Raw genomic sequence first — 19,336 nt, forward strand, 5'->3', positions numbered from 1 at the left:
CCCCCCCCCCCCCCCCCGCCCAACATTAGCAATTTATACAAATGCACCTAACCATCTGATCATCCCAATCAGCCAATAACATCCCTGACTGGAACAACGTGACCATATTAAAACTATGGGGCCAGTCCAGGACTCACACTTAAGGCCTTTTCCTTTTGTGAGCATGTGCTCTAACAATTGAGCTATCGACTCACGATCTGTCTCACAACTTCAATTCTGTCAGTACCTCTTTCCCTAAATTCCAAACTTCACATAAGTTCTCCTCCATACCTTGTGGGGACTAACACTCCTGTTATTTATTTGGTCCATGTGATCTGGTATCTCGTCCGCCCCTGGTAGTTGAGTGGTCAGCGCGATGGAATGTCACACCCAACGGCCTGGGTTCGATTCCCAGCTGGGTCGGAGATTTTCTCCACTCAGGGACTGGGTGTTGTGCTGTCCCTATCATCATCATTTCATCCCCATCAACAAGCAAGTCGCTGAAGTGGTCTCAACTTGAAAGACTTGCACCAGGTGAATGGTTTACCCGACGGGAGGCCCTAGCCACACGGCATTTCCATTTATCTGGTATTACACAGTATGGTACAAATGTTGAACAAATTTACGTTAATATTCACTTTAGGTAGATTATGGTTTACAATACACTGCATCAGGTTTATGTAAGATTTGGTTCCATCAATAGTTCATGCGTTGTACTGAATCAGAAGCAGCATATTTACTAATCTAGATATTGTTTTACAGTGTAAAAACAGTGACACAGCACGTAAGACTTCACAGCTTTACAATATCAACCAACTATTAAAGCAGGAATTTATCTAGGATGGGTGAGCAGAGAGGAGTCCCTAAAATGTATGGATGGCTTTGATATTGGTTTAAACAGAAGATCTTTTATTTATTTATTTATTTGTCCATATAAATCTCTTTTTAAGTACATATATTGTGCACAGGATATTGGACAGAAAACCTTTTTAGCTATTGGATTTTCAAATGTCAAACATAAATTTTATAAATTTTTATGACAAATTGGATCTATACAGTTAATAATTACAACTTTTTGAAATACTGTATATTTATAACTTATGTCTACAATTAAAGATACAAATTACATTTTTTCTTGCATAAGATACTGTGAGACTGAATAGTAGCAGTTTTTCAGAACGTAGGATGTCACAGACTTTTTAAAGCTTTGTAGTTCAGTAAGAGATTTTATATGTCTTGGTAATCTGTTGTAAAGTTTTGTTCCTGTATGATATACACCTTTTTGGCATAATGTGGTGTTACAATGATTGACATGTATGTCACTGTCTGACCTGGTACTGTAATCATGGACGCTTTTGTTTTGAGGAAAAAGGTTTTCTTTTCTCAGTATGCTTTTTTTGACATGCGTGACAACTTCCAGTATATAAATGCAGGGAAGGGGTAGGATCTTCAGATCTTTATAGAAAGGTTTGCATGATTTTCTGCTGCTCACTTGTTTCATTCTTCTTATAATTGCCTTTTGTTTCCTGAAAACTGTTATGGCCTGATGTACATTTCCCCAGAAAATGATACCATACTTCAGTATTGAATGTACACGAGCAAAGTATACAGCCCTAACTGTTTCTGCACTAGTACTGTTGCAGAGAATTCTTACCACATAGCTCATTTTTGCTAGTTTTGAATTTAGGGCTGTGATATGAGTGTTCCATTTAAGATTTTCCTGGATATGAATCCCAAGAAATTTAGTTTCATTGACAGAACTAATGTTTTGGTTATCTATACATATTACATATTTTTATTTTGATCAGTGTGGAAATTCATGAGTACTGTTTTTTGGGGATTAACTATTAGCCTGTTTCTGGTAAACCATTCCGAAACTCCTTTTATAATATCTTTTGCAGATGCAGTAAGATTTTCTTCATTATTCCCTTCAATCAATAGACTGGTGTCATCTGCAAACAGAACTGGTTCGGAATCCCTAACGTGTGATGAGAAATCATTAATGTAGACCAAAAAAAGAAAGCAACCTAAAATGGAGCCCTGTGGAACACCATGAGTTAGTCCACACGGTTCTGAAACGTGTACCTGGAGTTCATTTCCTTCTGTGTACTTAATTTCAGTTACCTGAGAGCGATATTCCAAATATGATTTGATCCACTGATTTGGCACACATCTTACACCATACCATTCGAGCTTCCTCAGGAGTATAGAATGATCAATCACATCAAAAGCTTTTGTTAGGTCCAAGAATAAACCTGAGATATTTCTGTGGTTATCCACTGCATTTAAGACATGGTTTATCAGATTGAAAGTGGCAGTTTCAATTGATCTCTGTGGTCTGAAGCCATGTTGACATCCAGAAATAATATTATTCTTGTCAAAGAATGTAATTAGTTTTGAAAGGAACACTTTTTCAATAATTTTCGAAAACCCTGACAATAGAGACACACCCCTATAGTTACCCATACATTGATGATCACCTTTTTTTATATGGGTGTATTACTTTTGCCATTTTCAGTTGCTGAGGGAAGACACCACATGATAAGAATGAATTGCATATGTCCAATAAAGGTGAAAGTATTTGTCTTGCTGTTATTTTTATAATATAATCTGGAATATCATCAATACCAGTTGAATACTTACTCTTCAGTGAATTAATGGTATTTAGGAGCTCTGTTGGGCTTACTGGACTGAGGAACATGGATATATTATTTATTTCAATAGACGAAAGTTCTTTCCATGTTGTATTAGGTGGATTTCCAAATTTTTCCTTCACTAATTTCCCAGCAACAGTTGCATAGTAAGAATTGAAACTATTTGCAACTTCCCTAGGGTCAGTGACATTCTTGTGATCATGTGATATCACAATATTTTTGTGAGTTGTCTTCTTCCCAGTAAGATCCTGCACAGCTTTCCACATGGACTTAGTTTTATTGGATGACTTCATAATATATTTGTCATTTTCCTTAATTTTTGCCTCCTTTATGATGCATTTCAAAACTAGCTTGTATTTTTTGAAATAATTAATAAATTCTGGACTGCTGTTAGTTTTTGACTGCAGAAAAAGTTCCCGCTTCCTTTTACAAGATACTCTGATGCCTGGTGTAATCCAGTTTCTAAATCTATCTGTGCTCTTGGAAATAACTTTCCTTTGTGGAAAAGCTATGTCAAAATTATGCTTTAAAATGTTCAAAAAATGTTCCATCTTTTCGTTAGTATTAGAGTTATCATATACTTCTCTCCATGATTGTTCACTGATTAGGTACTGGAAGCAATCAATATTTTTCCCACTATAAATCGTTTTATGGATAACATTTTCTATACTGGTCAAATGTGATTTACAGGTATGGTCAGTAATTGCGAAAGGTGGTCACTATAGCCTGTATCAAAGTTTTCTGATGTACACTTGTCCATGTTTACACATTCCTGATCAAGGAGAGTGACACTAGTTTTAGTTACATGTGTTGGAGAGCTAACAGTAAGACAAAGATTGTAGGCTTTTATAATATTTAAAAACGTTTCCCTGTTAGGGCTATGGCTCAGAAAGTCAATATTAAAACCACCACATAGTACCACTGTTTTCCCAGTTGTCTTAAGTTTGCCTAAAGTAAGGTCCAATTTTTTGAAAAAAAAAAAAAAAAACACTTATGTTGCTAACAGGAGATCTATACACACATAAAATAATAGTGTTTTCAGACATTAACTCTACAGCTGAGATTTCAAAGTCTCTTTCACAACCAAGTTTGCAAACAGATGTTATACTCTTATAATCTACATATTCTTTTACATATATACAAGTTCCCCCATGTTTTGATTCCATTCTACAAAAGCAGTTTGCAAGGTTAAAATGTAATATTTTTAGGTACTGAAAATACTCATTTTGTAACCAATGCTCACAAAAACATAACACTGAAACATCTTTCCATTCACTATTGAGGAGTATATTTATTTCATCAACTTTGTTTGTTAATGACTGTACATTCTGGTGTACAATCTTCAGTCTATATTTGCAATTTAATTCAGCATCACATTTTTTTGTGATACAGTCTCCTTCCCTAAATAATGTCTTTCACCCTTTTTATAAGACATCGCATCTTTCTTTATGACCCATTTGTCCAAAGTACTTTGGACTGCTTCTATATTAGGCCTATTGTGATTCCAATTTGCTAGACGACAGATTTCTTCAACCAAAAATTGTTTCCCACTGTGATTTAAATGAAGGCCATGGCTGGTGTGCACGGACCTGTCTAACGCGCTTACATTTCTTAAGTTCACATACAGAAACTTTTTGCATACAGTATCTATCTCTTTGTTTACTTTTTCTATTAATTTATTTACACATGACCAAGGAGGAAGGTCGTATCTGTGTGGTTGATTTACAACAGCTACATTTGTGTTGCCTAATTTGGGTAGCACACTTTCAAGAACAGTGATGAGTTCACTACCTTTATCTCTGGCAACATCATTCGCACCTGCAAAAATTACGACACAGCCTTTTGGGTTAAGGTTTTCACGCGATTTTACCACTGTTTTTGTCACTTCTGCAATGCCTGCTCCTGGTTTGACAAAGGCTTGGACACTTGCGTTAGTTTGTGTATCTGCTACCTTTTCTGCTATCTGACGTCCATGATTATCGGCAAAAATCAACACTTTTTGTTCTTTTTTGCACACTTGAGGCCAGTCGACTGATTTTTTAATCACATTTCTTTGTTTAGGATGCGACATGCGCGAAAAATTTACAGTGCACGGCTGTTGTTGTTTGTAATTATTATCTGGACTCATATGTTCCTGATTTACATTGTTTGTGGAATCACGTTTGTCATTATAACTATTTAATGCACTTACTTTGTTATTTCCAAGTTTTGTATTGGTTTCCACAGTAGTTCTTCCTTTGATTACATCACTCATAGCCGATATTTCTTCCAGGTTCAGACGATGCTCTGTTTGTTGAGTTTTACAGCCAAGATGTTGCAGCTGTTTCTCCAGTAAGGTTACAGTCCTTTTATGTTCACTGAGGTAAAACAAGACGAAAATCATCGCAATGTTTACATGTCGATGTCACTGAATTTGCATTTGCTATGGTTTTTTCACTAGATTTTGATCTTGTAATGATTTCGTTTGCGTTTTTTGCTTTAACTTTGCAGCAGTAACATTTTCCAGGTCAAACAACGATACTTTTTTTGCACTGAATACATAAAGACTCATTCTTTTTTACGTTTTTCACAGAACTCGATTTTCATGAACCTTTTTTCACCGCCATCTTGAAGTATGTGGTCTAGTGTACACTGCATGTTTATCAGAAGGGTGCATGAACCAACATCAGTCTCCCGATTCACACGATGGAAGTTACTTCCTCTTGGTACAGAGTCATGAATAACATATTACCTACTAATGGACATCTGTACCAAATTGGATTTAGTGACATGGCTACACATTGTTGATGTAGATCCTTTGACACACTTGTGCCTATATTCTCTTGCAGTGGTCACTTGGAGAAGTGGCTCTGGCAGCAGAATCAACTTGTTTTCTTCACCAGGACTTCTGTCACTGCTTACACCACCAACATTCTTCTGCGGCTGGGTGCCTTCTTCTTTCCGAAGTGGAAGATTAAATCTGTGATGTGGTTAATTGTTCATTTTGTGAATTTTGTTGTTTCTGGTGTGTGTGTGTGTGTGTGTGTGTGTGTGAAGGGGGGAGAGAGATGTCTTTTTGGCATTTCAGCAGCGCATGCTTACTGGATAATGGGATGCCTCACAACTGCCCCATTATCAGGACGATTTTGCTAACATGACAAATCTCACATTTACCAGACAGGGTGTTTGTTAAAGTAGCCAGTGGGTATGGGCTTCTCCTGATAGAGATGTCGACACCCTACTGGTGTATATGGCCCTTACCATTTCTCATTTCTATCTTCGGCAATCTGTTTCGTTGATTGTGTTCTCCGTTGTAAGTCAGTGAGGAAAAAAATTGTTTGGGATACGTTTTGTTCTTTAGCTGTTTGATGTTGTAGTTTCAGTTTAACAGAAAAGAAAAGGGTTAGTACTGAGACTCAATGGTTGGTGGATCGCTGAATTGAGTCTCACTCTTTCTCTCTTTTTTCATCATTGTCTCATATATGTGCCATTTGAGGAATAGTGTAGTGAAAGGGCACCTCTGTTTGCACAAGGTTTATTTGGATTTAAAAATAAATAAACACATAAATAGCGATAGTGTCTTTTACTAGTAATCTGAACATCCTGGGTTTCAGATTTGAACATAACCACTGCTTCAATTTTGAATAAAAATCATTACTAAGGGCAGATGAAGACTGCTGGCATAAGATGTCAACTCATTCTGCCAATGGCCTTGTCAAAGAAGGCAGAGGGGTGTGCAGAGGTTCAAAGCATTCTCTTGCCCTTAGGTTGTGAAACTGCCCCTAAAAATCAGAAGAATCAGCAGTCATCAACGGTGTGACAATTAGAAGGCAATGGAAACCACTCCATTAAAGACATGTAAGGTGTATCCATAGGAAATGTGGCCTCTAATTTAAAAGGTGTCATGATGATGTTTCCATTGGCAAAAGATTCCAGATTAGTCCGGCATTCAGATTTCTGGGAGAAGACTGCCACCAAGGGGAGGTGATCGAAATAAAAATAGTCTATGAGTCAGAGTGTGAAAAGTCAAAAGGCTGAATATGGTAGGGAAGCTAGAAAATCTGAAGGGAAATGCAAAATCTCAGTATAGATACAGTGGTGATCAGTGAAGTGAAATGTAAAGAAGAGTAGTAGTTCTGGTCAGACAAATATAGGGTAATACCAACAGCAAAAGAAAATGATATAAAGTTAGTAGGATTTGATATGAATATGAAGGTATGACAGAGAGTGTGTTACTGTGAACAGTTCAGTGATAAGGTTGCTTTCACCAGATTCGACAGCAAACAAAATTGACAATAATAATTCAGATATATATGCCGATATTGAAAGCAGAAAGGTGAAGAGATAGGGAAAGTATATGAGGATATTGAATAGGCTATTCAGTATTTAAAGGGAGTTGAAAACCTAATAATCATGGGAGATTGGAATGAGGTTATAGGGGAAGGAATAGAAGAAAGAGTTAGGGGAATATGGGTTTGATAGTAGAAATGGTATAGGAGAAAGTCTAATTGAATTCTGCAATAAATTTCAGTTAGTAATTGCAAATACACTGTTCACAAGAGGAGGAGAAACATTTGGAAAAGGCCTGAAGAACATGGGAAGATTCCAGTTGAATTGTATCATAATCAGACAGAGATTCTTAAATCAGATACTAGATTGTAAGGTGTACCCACAGCAGGAATCGATCCAGATCACCATTTAGTAACGATGAAAAATAGGTTGAAGATTAAGAGAATCATACAGAGGAATGAATGAGGATGCAAGTGGGGTACTAAAGTACTGATGAATGATGAGACATATTTTAAGTTTGGTAAAGATGTGGATACTGCAATAAGGAATACCACAGTAGGTTGTTCAATTGAAGAGATGCAGACAGCTTTAGAAAGAGCTGTCACAGATGTTGGAAAGGTAAACAAAGGTGCTAGAAAAGTAGCTGTGAAAAGACTTTGGGTTAACATGAAATATTTCATTGATAGACAAGTGAATGAGATACAAATATGTTCAGGGGAAGATAGGAGTACTGCAATATAAATCACCCAGGAATGAAACTGTTGTTAATGTAAAAATTAACAGGTATTTAATAGGTAATATCTGTTTATTACTTATCACAATTACAATTACAACCACAAAACAACCACGAGGACCAGATACAGATATAAAAAGGAAAAAACACAGATAATAAAAACAAAGAGAAATTAAGTCAAATCATAATTATTAAATTGTCATTACTTCAACCCTCCCCCCCTCTTCAATTTAATAATTTCATTAAGCATCTGCAAATTTCAGTATTCTCATCTTTAGACACAGTTTATTGAACTGTACACACACAGTTGCTTTTGTTAAAATATTTGCAATGAGCTTCTCGGAGCTAATGTATTGAACATTCAGATGTCCTTCATTGTACAGCTGTTTGTAGGAAATTGTATTTCATATCCACATGCTTCAGTCATCTTCATAAATTGTTGGAGATTTCACATATTTTAAAATTCTTCAAGAAGATTCTTCAGCCACAGGGTGTGTGCTGTAGACAGTGAAACACATGTTTGTCTCCTTGCAGTGCAACAAACAGTATTTCCCAAAACCTGGAGTATGTATCCAGTCATAGATCTTCTGTCTTCTTCACTTCCCCAGACAAAATCAACATAGCAGAGAAGAGCATTTGAATTAAGCTTTTTGTAACACAGAGCAACATCAAGTGTTAAGGGAACCTTAACCTTTTCAGTAGAATTCTGTTGATTTATTTTGATGTCTACTAAAATAGGTAACTGATGCACTTATGTCTAGTCTCATAGCTGTCATTACATACATCAAACAACCTGTTAATTTTCTGGGTGGTTTATTTCCAACCATGCCACCACAACCATCTTCACTGGGTTTGACTTCCATCAGTGTTTTACAAGTACAGTCTTCCATAGTGAATTTTTTCAATAAATTTTCAAGATAAATTCATTGATTAAGAAACATTTTGCCACTGGTCCTCTGTATATTTATTCCAAGGAATGATATTGGTCCACCAAGTTCTCACATTCAAAATTTTAATTGTAACTTCTTCTTAATACGAGTAATTTTGCATTTTAGATTCCCAGCAATTAGAATATCATCCACATACAGTGGCAAATAAGTGTTATAACCATTATGGCTTTCAATATAGAGACATATATCAACTTCAGATTGTTAAAACCCAGTTTTCTTCATAAAATTGTCAAATGTAGAGTACCAGATTCTTGGTGCTCGCTTCAGCCCATATAATGCTATATTGAGTTTGCATACAAGTTCTTCCTTAAGCCTTACACCTCGAGGAACTTTCACACTTTTTTTTTCAGTCAGTTCTCCATGCAGGAATGCATTTTGTCCAACCATTTGTTTCATAAACACATGTTCATTCACCAAACTATGAAAAGTTCTAAATGTTGTGAGTGGAGTAACTGGAACATATGCCTCCTCATAGTCATAAACCTGTATCTAAGCACAACCTTTAATAACTGGGCATGCCTTATATCTCTCAATATTTCTAGACACATCTATTTTAGTTTGAACATCCACTTACTGTCTATGGCTCTTTTATTTGCTGGAAGTGGTGCACAAGACCAAATTCCTTCAGATGAGAGAGAGTTCATTTCTTCTTTTATTGCTTTTGTCCATTCTTCTTCATCATGCTGACTTTTTACATCTCCAAAATTCTGAGGTAAGGTTTCCTCAAATGCTTCTGCATTCTAGACTAACACTGCATAATCCTCCAAGTACCTAGGTTTTCTTGTTAATCTGTTGCTTTTCTGCAGAGGTTCTGCTTCCATCACTTCTTCTGAAGTCACAGGCTCTTAGTTATCTTCAACAGTTTGTTCAGTTTCTTTGAAGTTAGTTTCATTCTGATGCTCTTGATCTTCTGCTATGTTCTGCATTATGTCGCACATTTGAACAGTCTGCTTCAAGATCCAGTCATCATTGCTTTCACCTACAAATAGATACTTATATTCTCCAAAATTCCATTTTTTTCCAATAGAATCTTGTGTTGTTTGGGACACCATAATTTGTAACTATAAGACAATATCCAGTCATGAAACATTTTGTGTGCAAGCATGCAACACACCCAAATACAGATAATTTCTCCTAATTTCACTTCCTTCATGCCACAGAATTTCTGGAATTTCTCCATCTAAAGTCGAATTAGTACTATGATTAAGGATAAAAACACTTCTGCAAAACTGCTTTCCAAGTTCACATCCAAGAAACATATAATGAGGCTTTTCAATGATAGTACTGTTTAGTTATTCTGCCACTCAATTTTGCTGAGGTGTGTATCTTCTGGTAAACTTGAATTGCACCCCCTTTTCTTCAAAGAATTTCATCATTTCATTTGAAATGTGTTCATGACCATTGGCACATCTAAATTTACCGATTGTCATGTTAAAATGAGCAGTAGCCATTTCACAGTATACTTTAAAATAATGAAACAGTTCAGACTCTCATTGAAGAGTATCAGCTCCTGTAAAGTGAGTATAATCATCAATAATTTTATCCTGAAACTCTTATATTGGTCCGTGTTTGCATAAAAAGAAACCAATAATATGGAATTGTGGGTCCATCATAACCATCAGTGAAAGTCACTATATATTCCTTTCCATCAAAAGAAATGGGCATTATAGGAACAAGGACATCATATGTATCATTTCAAGTGGTAGTTTGGCTCGAACATGAGGCTGAATATGTGGTAATTGTATCTGTTTAACCTCTATGCTGGTCAAGCATTTTTTACAGGTTCAAAAACTTTACTTTGTACAGTCCCTCTGCTAGATAATGATGTTTCTTCATATTTTCAAGGTTCAAATGTCCTACATGTTTATGCCACAAGTCTACATCAAATTCTGAAACACAAGCACAACACACAGAACTCATAGTATGTATGAATGAAAGGTATATGTGAAAACAATGCAATATCCAGCCATTTCTAGTTTACACACTGATTATAAATTATTAGTAAATCTGACACAAGAAGATCTTTTATTTTTGTTTGAAGTTTCTTTCCACAAATCATGCTTTCAACATCAACATCTCCAACCTTGCTGACAAACAAAGATGTATCTGTTTTGGCAACCTTTATTTTTATTGGATTTTCCAGTTCCTTCACATTCATCAAAGGAAGAGATTCATTAATTAAATGTTATGTTGACCCTGAGCCTATAAACCAGTCTACTTTGCCATCTGGAAAACTTACAGTAACAGCAGAGAAAGAAAAATTATTTTCACTTGCATCTAATTTGCACTTTTTCCTACATTTGCAGAACTGTTACTTTTATGCTTTTGTGACAATTTAACTTTGCATTGTGCCCTAATATGAACTGGCTTCTAACATCTCTAATAGATATATTGACACTGAGCTTTGTTGCATCATTCATACCTTGAGACTTAGGTGTCACTTGCACCTCCTTTGACCTTGCTGTGAGATAAATGCTGTAGAAGAAGGCTGTTCATTTAATGACATGTAGAATTACAGCATTTTGCTTCTTCTTTTAATAGTCTCTTCTTTCCAAAACTCCATTTCAATTGCTTACTTGATAAGGTTTCCAGAGCAGTAAAAAGAACTTTGTTTTCTCGAGGCACTGTTAGTAACAAACCAGACACTGCATTAGTTACCTCAATATTACCACTCAATGCTTTCAAATCAAGTATTAACTTACCAAACTTTAAAAAATGATTTTTCAAGAGTATCATCATTTGCATTAAACTTTATGGTCAACAGAGTCTTTCTGAATGACCTCTCTGCGCAGAAGTTTGAGCTCATGCACTGCACAGATCTTAGGCTCTTTCCTTGTCCTTGGCATATTCTAAGTAACTATCTGAAATTCTTTGGATTATTTATGACTTGCAGTTTTTATCATATTTTTTACGTTCTCCCTTCTGAGCTTTCTTCTGTTCATGTTGTTCAGTTGTGCCATCCTGGAGCAGAATCTACCATTTTCATGTAGAGCTTTTCCACAAAACTCAATAATTCTAGCTCAATTAAAAGTGTTTCAGTCCTAATGTCAGAGCCACCAAACAATGGTATACTGTATTTCTCTCTCTCCTGATCCATGAATGTGAATTATGTACTGAATTAATCAATTAGTTTTTCCAGTTTCATTTCTTGTACAGTAAAACCTAGCACCTAGTTCCATAGACTGTTTTTAAGTCTAGAAATTACCAGACATTTAGGTAAATTACTGATCACAATTACAGTTACAACCACAATACAACTATGAAGACAAGATACAGAAAAAAGAAAGAAAAAAAGCACAGAGAAAACCACATATAAAAAGATGTCAAAGCATAATTATGAAATTGTCATTACTTCAACAGGAACTGTAGGGAGGCCAAGACGAAATGGTTGCAGGAAAAATGTGAAGAAGTTGAAAAAGAAACAATCAGCAGAAGGATTGACTCAGCATATAGAAAAGTCAACATTAAAGAGTGTGTGGTGTCGGTAGGTCACATTGACCACACAAATTACAATCTTTGGAGTATTAACTGCTCTGATGAACCACCATGTTTAATTCAGTCTGCCTTTGTACTTCATACAGTGTTCATGTGTGTCAGTCTTTATGGTAAAATACATGTGAATATAGAAAACTTGGGAACTGTTTATTACATATATTACGATCCTTATCTAGAATCCCATATTGGTGACCCCAGACAAAAAGTTCTACGTCTTCCACGACTTCCACGCCCGTCATATAGAATCAACAGGTTTCAGGTCTGGTGCCATGGCTACATCACCAAACATTCTTTACAAAGATTTGGAGGCCCAGCTCTTAAGAACAGGCCAATACAACCCCTCTGCCGTCGGCTATTTAACAACTAACGGACAGTGATCTACGATCTTCGATGAGGATAACCTCTACTTTAGCAACTCCACAACAACTGAGTGATATGCAGTTATCTCAATGGACTCCGGCTTTGTTTCGCTGGATTACACACAACAACAAGTGAAAAGTGAAGTGGATGATCTACAAAATAGTGTGACGATCAATAACTCATACAAAGTTCAAAGGGACCGAAATTCACAAATGTGTTTTGATGCTCTACTCGCCAAGACATTGGTTACAATAGTGCCGTGTGCAACACCGCCATTTGTGCAAAACACACAAGCATTCAACTATCACCAAGCTACGCCAGCCTCGCCTTAGTCACAAATCAGTAACAGGCATTTTTATGCATCCAGTTCACCAGAACAAACCACCGGATCGGCAGCCCAGTTTCGCGACCACGTGGGTATGAGTACACCCAACATAGCCTCTTCACCCAGCAATGTTGTACTACAACAGTGGGACCGCCAACAGGTTTCACCAGTGTTTTTTGGTCCTACCATGAAGGGTGCGTGGCCAATGTGCGTGGAAAACTCTTGTTGTTGCCACTTTAAGCTCCAGGCCACCCCCCTCCCTAACCCCCTCACCAATGGGGGGCCTCGATTCCGACCATTCCGACCATACAACTGCTCGCTCCTTCCGCAGTACTGTCTGCATCTGCTGCGCCAGCCTTCCACATCATTTTTAAGTTGGACAATGTCAGTGTTATTCCTGAAATTTATGGTCCAGTTTACAGGCCCTCATTATGCGCAGCTCACCCAATCGGAGCCCATGGTACCAACCATGGCTGCCACGTTATGTTTTCGGGTGTCTTCAGAGACATTACAACCAGCCGTTGTTCCGGTGAAGCCAGATCCCAGCATGAACACTTGTGCAGCGGGACTGCAGGCCTTCCAAGACACGCCGAAGCCACCTTCATCTCCACCTCCAGACCGCCTACCCAAGCTACCTCCTCTATACGAGGACAATCCAGTTTCATGGTTTGCACTGGTGGAGCACCTCTTTGAGCTGCACCAAGTGACTGATGACAACTCCAAGTTCCTATGTTTGGTCACACACCTTCACGACCACTTGGATTTAATTTGTGATCTCCTACTTTTGCCTCCACTGCCACCAAAGTACGAGTTCGCCAAGAAAACAATACTGGACTGACTTGCCTACTCGCCACAGGAATTGATAATCAAGATTCTGTATGAGTAGCACATGGGGGAACACACTACGTCACAACTTTGGCGCCACCTCAGGTTACTCATGAGTGAACACATGATGTGAGATGTCACTCTGTGGGCGGTATGGTCTGCCAAGTTACCTACTGACCTACAGATACACCTACAGCCACACTTTTTCAAGTCTATCAGTTCTAGCCTAGGCATTGCAGATCAGCTGTATGCGCTCCTGTGCCACAAACACCCAACTTATTCCCCATCACTGTGTGATACTACACCTCCTGTTTACTGGCCGTCTGCAGGCAGGGGCAGGGCCCGTTCCACTTCCACGCTTTCTACACCGCCAGGCAGTACTTGTTCGCTCTCTCCTCTTTCCGAGCACTCAAGACTCTCCCATGCTCCATACATCCCGGTTTATGTCCCAGAACAGATCAATGAGAAGCCTCCCCCACTATCACAGTCACTGCCATCACCACATCCGTACTGTTGGTACCACAAGATTTTTGGGGCTGAGGCCAAGAAGTGCAGGTTACCTTGCCAACACCCAGATGCTGACTGCAGGAACTAAGTGACGCCGAGTCCTGCGAGGAACTTCACAGGCATCCCCTAACATTGCACTCCATCCACTCATCCCCTTGGCTGAGCGGTTGTTTATATGTAACAGACATTTCATCACAGTTTGTCTACCTAATTGACACTGGCACTGACATGTCTATCATACCTCGATCATTGGCTCCTACCGACTTTCACTGATGAAGTCTCTCCTACGAGCTGTCAACACATCAACATTACAAACTGTCTGTTCTGTGAAAGTGATGGTGGACCTATCGCCTTATCTGCGTTTCCCATGGACCTTCTACATCGCCGACATTGATGAACCAATTCTCACTATGGATTTTTTGTCCCTTTACAAGCTCTCCCTGAACGTAGTCCAGTGTTCAGTGTTACACCACCCATCTAGCACAATAGATACCGTGCTCCGGCACCCTTACTCCTAGTTCTGTTTCTGCCGTAACATGGGATTTAGTTCGCAACTGTTCTGCCTTTGCAGGCAAGATTGTGACCTGCGTCACTAACCTACTTTCAGAATACGACTCAGTGGTGTACCTCCACTGGGAGAACGATGAGCTGAAATAATGCATTGCTCACACTTACAACGAGCTCATTGAGACCCGCACCTCGCTGTTGAAACTGCAATCCACAGTTCCTTCACCGGATCGAACTTCATCACCAAGCATCAGTTCAAACACTCAGCAGGTTAGTTCAAAAACATTCATTGCATGTGACGATTCGTGTTCAGTGACCTCTGCACTGCCCAAGCGCCCACTACACACAGTGCTTCGTGTTTCAAACAGTGTCTCTAATAACAATTGCTCACACAGCATGACCATGCCCACTACGCAGGCAGCCACCCCATTTGTTGATAAACATTCCTCCTCTCCTGCACGCCAGCCAAGCAACTCGGCAGCCATCACTGTCCGTCGTGCGACGCCAGCAGCTCTCTCGCCCATGCCGATTGCCCAAGGCAAAGTTAACAACATACAGTCGCTGTGTGCCCCACTCCACTCTGTGCTGTGTGCACAGCTGACCTCTACAAACAAGCACACGCCGCACTCGTGTAATAGGCATGTGACTTTCGTACTGCCTTTTCCCACTCACGCTAACGGCTACGCCTCATTGCACCCCACTTGTCCCAAAACTCCACGTCAGAAAGTTACTCAGCCTCGTGTGCAGTTCTCAGTCACTTCCGTCACTGACGGAATGACACACAAGGAAAATACCACTGCCCACCCTCCTCTTAGACACAAGATTAGACGCCTCAACCCCATTAAGTTGCATGCGGCCTGGCAGCAAATTAACGAACTTATGGAGGCAGGCATACTACAGCCATCGGACAGCAATTGGTCTTCACCAATTCACCTTGTCACCAAACATGACAGTTCTTTTCAAATGCTTGGTGATTACAGACTTTTAAATGCTTGCACTGTCATAGACAATTACCCCATGCCAAACACAAACAATTTCACTCATATGTTATCGGGCACGATAATCTTCAGTGTGATTGACTGCAAACGTGCTTATCACCAGATTCCCATAGTGCCGGAAGACATTCCAAGGACTGTGATCATCACGCCACTCGGTTTGTTCCAGTACAACTTCATGCCATTCGGTTTAAAGAATGCAGCACAAATGTGACAACGTTTCATTGACTCAGTCTTAAGGCAATTCGCATACCTGAATGACATACTCATTTTCAGCAAATCGACTGACGACCACAAAGATCATTTTCCCCGTCCTCCAGACTTTGGCATCCAACGGTGTCAAGGTCAACAAAGAAAAATTCCAATTGCGTCAGTCTTCTGTGACATTTCTGGGTTACACTGTCTCCGCAGGCGGAATACAGCCTCCCAAATCCCGTGTGCAGGCTATCACGTCATTGCCACTCCCAGCTACATACAAAGAACTTAGATGTTTCCTAGGTACTATAAATTACTATCGCTGTCATCTACCTTCTGCCACCGCCATGCAGGCCCCAATGACGGACTCGCTCTCCGGCAAACCGGGCATCAAACCAGTCCGTTGGACTGAACCCATGCTAGAGACTTTCAGGGCTCTTAAAACAGCTTTAGCTCAGGCAGCCCTACTCGCCCACCCTGATCCTTCTGCTGATTTGTTCATCACTACGGACACCAGCTGTATCATGGTCGGGGCAGTATTACAACACAGCAAAGGTGAGACAGTTTCACCATCTCATTTCTTCTACAAAAATCTGCCTACAGCACAGAAGAAAAATTCTGCTTTTGATAGAGAGCTTCTGGTGGTGTATGAGGCCGTCAAACATTTCAGCACTGACAATGAGGGCCGTCCTTTCTTCATTCTTAATTATCACAAACAGCTGGTGGACGCCTTTGCAACCTGCCAGAGGATCTCCCCCCCCCCGACATTTCCGCCACTTTGACCTGGTCTCTCCATTTACTATACTACAGATGTATGCTACATCAAAGGCACGGAGAACATCCCCGCTGATTCCCTCTCGCACACCAACAACGCCGTTTCAAGTATTGTCGATTTATCTGAACTCACCGCTCTACAGCCTTTGGACGAGGACACTCAGGTTCTGCTCAAAGACCCACAGTCTTCACTCATGTTTACCAAGGCTAAGTTCCTTGGCATTTTGGATGATGTGTGATGTGACTCTTCTACGGGAATTCTGTGGCCTTTGTTCCCGCCCATATTGTGCCGGCAGGATTTCGACGCCTCGCATAAACTCGCCCACCCCGGCGTCTGAGCCACCACTTGCCTCGTCACTCAATAATTCTAGCTCATTTAAAACTGTTTCAGTCCTAATGTTGGAGCCATCAAACAATGGTATCCTGTATTTCTCTCTCTCCTGAACCATGAATGTGAATTATGTACTGAATTAATCAATTATTTTTTCCAGCTTCATTTCTTGTACAGTAAAACCTAGCACCTAGTTTCATAACCTGTTTTTACGTCTAGAAATTACCAATCACAATTACAGTTACAACCACAATACAACTATGAAGACAAGATACAGACAAAAGAAAGAAAAAAAAGCACAGAGGAAACCACATACAAAAAAATGTCGAAGTATAATTATGAAATTGTCATTACTTCAATAGGAAGTGTAAGGAGGCCAAGACGAAATGGCTGCGGGAAAAATGTAAAGAAGTTGAAAAAGAAATGATCAGCGGAAGGATTGACTCAGCATACAGAAAATGCAACATTAAAGAGTTTGTGGCGTCTATAGGTCACATTGACCACACAAATTACAATCTTTGGAATATTAACTGCTCTGATGAGCCACCATGTTGAATTCAGTCTGCCCTTGTACTTCATGCAGTGTTCATGTGTATCAGTCTTTATGGTAAAATATATGTGTATATAGAAAACTTGGGAACTGTTTATTACATATATTACGATCCGTATCCAGAATCCCATAAGTGCATTGGGCACTCCACTGTTAAATGCAGAGGAGAGAGTGGATAGGTGGATAAAGTACACCCAAGGTCTCTATGACACAATAGAAAAAGAAATTTGACTTGATGTGGAAAACAGAGGGGATCCAGTATTACGAGACAGGATTTAAAAAAAAGGTTTGGATGACCTGAGATTAAATACAGTGGAAGGGATATATAACATTCCATAAGAATTTCTAAAATCAGTGGGGGATCAAATGATGATTCAAATTGGTGTGTATAATCTATGAAACAGGTGCAATACCATCAGACTTTTGTAAAAATATCATCCATTCAGTAGCAAAGATAACAAGAGAAGATAAGTGCAAGAACAATCCCATGATCAATTTAACAGCTCATGCATCCAAGTTGCTGACAAGAATAATATTCATAAGAATTTAAAAGAAAACTAAGGAACTGTTGGATAACAATCAGTTTGGCTTTGGGAAAGATAAAGGCACCAGAGAGGCACATCTAACATTGTAGTTGATAATGGAAACTAGACTGAAGAAAAATGAAGACACATTCATAGGATTTGCTGGAAAAAGCATTTAACAATGTTAAATGGGGCAAATTGTTCAGAAATCTGAGAAAAATAGGAGTGAGTTATAAACAAAGGTGAGTAACATAAATACCAACACATAAAAGAACAAAGATGGAACAATGAGATTGGAAGGCCTAAAGAAGTCTGCTGGTATCAAGCGTTCTTAATTTGAGGAATAAATTTCTGAGAATGTATGTCTGGACCAAAGCATTGGATAATAACAAGTACACAGTCTTTCATCCATACTGTTCAATCTATACATCAAAGAAGCAATGACAGAAATAAAAGAAACGTTCAATGGTTAGATTATAATTCAGAGTGAAGAACATCAATGATAAGATTCACATTGTTATCCTCAGTAATGATGAAAAAGAATTACAAGATCTGTTGAATGGAATGAGCAGTCTAATTAGTTTAGAATATGGATGGACGATAAACTAAAGAAAGATGAACATTATGAGAAGTAGCAGAAATCAGAATACTGAGAAACTTAACATAAAAATATAAAAATTAGTGATCTCAAAGTAGAGAAATTTAAAGAATTCTGCTACCTGGGAAGCAAAATAACCTGTGACAGATGAATCAAGGAAAACATATAAAAGGGACTACCACAAACAAAGATGACACTCCTGTCCAAAAGAAGTCTGCTGGTATCAAACATGTCCTTAATTTTAGGAAGAAATTTCTGAAAATGTATGTCTGGACCAAAGTATTCGATGGTAGTGAGTCATCGGCTGTAGGAAAACTGGAACATAAGAGAATCAAACCATACAAGATGTGTACTACAGAAGAATGTTGAAAATTAGGTGGACTGGTAAGGAGTGAGGGGTTTCTACTCATAATTAGCGAAGAAAGGAATATATGGAAAACACTGACAAGAAGTGATAGGATGATAAAACATGATGAGATAACAGGAAATATCTTCTACAGTACCAGAGGGAGCTGTAGAGTATAAAAACTGTAGAGAAAGATAGAGATTGGAATATATTCAACAAATAATTGATGACACAGGATGGAAAAAAAACTAAACAGCTTAAGTGCCATGTGGGTTGCTTCCTTTTGACAAAGTTGTGTATTAGCATGTAACACAAGTAGGGTTCAAATTTATTTTAAGGTAATTTTTGTGAGTTTTAGTCTGTATTTGGTTGGCACTATGTGGCATTTTAGGATCTCCAGCTTTCTGAAAAAGGTTTGC

The 19,336-nt window shown here is 38.7% G+C and overlaps 1 protein-coding gene across 5 annotated transcripts in view; it reads right to left on the reverse strand.

Moving 5' to 3' along the window:
* LOC126474916 (uncharacterized) overlaps window positions 1-19,336 on the reverse strand; it is a 408,277-nt gene that overhangs the window by 127,436 nt on the left and 261,505 nt on the right. The window lies entirely within an intron of this gene.

Source organism: Schistocerca serialis, chromosome 4 (genome assembly GCF_023864345.2).
Source record: "Schistocerca serialis cubense isolate TAMUIC-IGC-003099 chromosome 4, iqSchSeri2.2, whole genome shotgun sequence".
Lineage (NCBI taxonomy): Eukaryota > Metazoa > Arthropoda > Insecta > Orthoptera > Acrididae > Schistocerca > Schistocerca serialis.